The 2,888-nt window shown below is 40.4% G+C and overlaps 1 long non-coding RNA gene across 1 annotated transcript in view; it reads left to right on the top strand.

Moving 5' to 3' along the window:
- The first annotated feature begins 1,234 nt into the window (after positions 1–1,234).
- Positions 1,235–2,888, top strand: part of LOC107289993 — a 15,413-nt gene continuing 13,759 nt past the window's right edge. Inside the window, exon 1 of the long non-coding RNA XR_001548941.1 lies at positions 1,235–1,293. This is a non-coding gene — a long non-coding RNA (uncharacterized LOC107289993). The remainder of the gene's footprint in view (positions 1,294–2,888) is intronic.

The following is a 2,888-nucleotide window of genomic DNA, read 5'->3' as shown; positions in this document are numbered from 1 at the left end:
TTATAAATGAATCTTTTATAGCCCATTGCTTGAATATTTTAATTTTAAAGTGTCTATTAAGCTAAGAGACATATTTTATTTTTAGTAACAGCCTATGACAGACATGTCAAACACAAGGCCCGGGGGCTGGATGCGGCCTGCGAAGTGGTTTCATGTGGTTCGCGAAGCCATCCTGGAAACAGTGAGGGAACGGCCCCCTCTGCCTTGGCCCTGGCCCAAGCCAGCCGGGAGCCAATGTACAATTTTGTGGTGGCCATCTATGCTGGAACGCATTCAGTCTTAGCTCCATAAGCCCCCCCCCCCTGCATGGCCTGAAAGGAACAGTGAGGCTTCTCCAGTGGACCATGCCTTGGCACTTGCCCTGGTCCCACCCCCTTCTGCCAGAGACCCTCAGATCTATCCCACTCCTGCCCAGGCCCCCACAGGCCCCCTTGACACGAATGATGTAGAGCTGGCCACACCCACCCAGTAGGCCACACCCACTCCATCCACACCCACCCAGTAGGCCGCACACACCCTGGCCACACTCACCTGCCCCCCTGAGGGCAACCACAATGCTGATGCGGCCCTCAATGAAATTGAGTTTGACACCCCTGGCCTATGAGGTTATGCAACAATGTACTATTCAGCCAACCTGCATCCTTTGATGATGATGATATTACGTACATAACATACAGAGGTTACATATACACATACATGCATAGATAGAGCTCAGTCATAAAATCCGAATAGAGCTCAGATCATAGTGGGATATAAATTCTAGCATTTTACTTTGGACAGTTTTTAAACTTTGATCTGCTGTGATCAGATTCCTTCTTAGCTACTGTTTCCAGTCCTGGCTGCCATATTTTAAGAAAGATTCAGAAAAATTAAAACAGGATTAGAGAAGGGAAAATAAAATACTAGAAATCAAGTTTTATGAAGAGAAATCCAAGAAGATGGGAAATGTGGTGTCCCTTTTCAAATACCTGAGAAGATGTTGCATAAGGAAGAAGATCCTCAGCTTCTTGTTCTAGACACAGAGTAATAGATTTAAGTTAGAGGAAAATCTGTTTTAGGGGGGAAAATAATCCTAACAATAACAGCAGTTTGACAGTGGAACCAATTGTCCAGACAGATGGTATAGTTCCCATTCATTGAGTGCATTCAGGTGGAAGCTAAACAGGCATTATGCCATCAGAAATAACAGTATAGTAGAATAAATAAACATTGTGCATCGACTTATTTATTGCAGATAATCAAAGAAGGCTATCTTCTAAAGGCTAAAATTGCAGATGAAGGCAAGAAGCTAAGGTAAGTGACATTAAATAATTCTAATACTGTATAATCAGAAGTACAAAGCAATATGTTATTTGACTTGAAATTCAGAGAACAGGCAATCATCAAGCTTGGTCTGCAGATCAAGTTCATTTTCCCCCAGTAATTTTCTTCGAAAGTTCAAAGAGCTGTAAATTATGCCTCCACTTCCCCCAAAGCTCTCCAAACATCAGATCTTCTATAATTTCATTATCAAGTTGCCATTTTTAACATGAAGAAGAAACAAGAGCTTTAACCCATTCTATGGCTGATGCAACTTTGTTCCTTAATTTGAATCTTGCTCTACAGTCTTGAATTTTAATTTTATCCATCGTTAGTCCATAGGAAAAAAAATTTGAAGTGTAAGCCTGGAATAATATCCCTAGAAAGCAGAAATGGAGAACATGCTGAAGCTCTCTATAATTTGTGGTGAAAAAAAAAACCTGTATTAGGAAGAGAGCAGTTGTCTGTGTGTCATTCCTACTCTCCACTTCAGGTTGAGAACTTAAAACCCTTCATGATGTGCATGATTATCCTTCTGCCGGGATCCTAATTTGAGGGGAGGTTACTTACTCAACCAGTGCTGGAAATATCATCTCCAGTTGGTGATATTTGAATATGGAAAATGTATCAAGAGGTTTGGGGGCTAGAGCAATAGATATCGGAGCAACTGAAGTTTCAACTATTTTATGTCTGGCTTCCCATATCTGTATTTCCTGATAGCAATTTTGACATCCACAGTCAATTCAGATGCTCATTGGCTGAGATAATACAGTCTTATGGATGTATCAGAGGGGAAGACATTGCTTTTTTTCAAAGGGTTACATTCTGATGTGGAACACTAGGACTCAGGGGTGTCAAACTGCCGGCCCGTGGGCCAGTTTCATCATACCGAAGCCACGCCCACCCCATTGCCGGCAATGCAAAAAGAGTCGTGACATGTCGCGGCACGTCACTTGACGTAGTGAGTTTGACACCCATTCACTACGTGAAAAGTCTTTTAAGTCAACTGTGGAATAAGTTAAATAATCTTGTAAGAAGACTGTATCCTTACAGTAGTGATAAATAGTCACCAAGCATATGGACCCGCTCACACATATCTCAGTTGCTTTTAATTAGTGCTGTCCTAAAATCAATTGTCCAGTTAAGAAGGACCTTTTGCAATTTTTCAAAGGGCTCTTATCGTATTTATGTATTTATTTATGTAGATTGTACTTTTATCCTATGCTTCAACCAAAGGAAGGTGGAGCTTGTGATCAATACTTTGTTTTCAGTGCAATTTGCTCTGAGAGGCAGAGAAAAACACCACAATATGCATCATAGTTGAACAAAGAATTAAATGCAAGTTACCAATTCAGCCCCACTAAGGATCCAAGTGTACCAAATTATAATGTTATGTTTTTAAATATACTGTATATCTGTCATGGATTACATTTACTGTATACATTCACACCTATGAAGACAAAAATATAAGGAATGTAGTGTTTTTTTCTTCTTCTTTAAATGATCACTTCCTATCATTCAGGTGGAATTCAGGAAAATTGGAAGTGCCAACATTCTTCTGCTAAATTGTCGGATGAAACTTCAAAAAT

Source organism: Protobothrops mucrosquamatus, unplaced genomic scaffold (assembly GCF_001527695.2).
Source record: "Protobothrops mucrosquamatus isolate PMUCROS unplaced genomic scaffold, P.Mucros_1.0 scaffold800, whole genome shotgun sequence".
Lineage (NCBI taxonomy): Eukaryota > Metazoa > Chordata > Lepidosauria > Squamata > Viperidae > Protobothrops > Protobothrops mucrosquamatus.
Note: the sequence above shows the minus strand (reverse complement) of the source record. Positions and strands in the feature narration are given on the sequence as shown.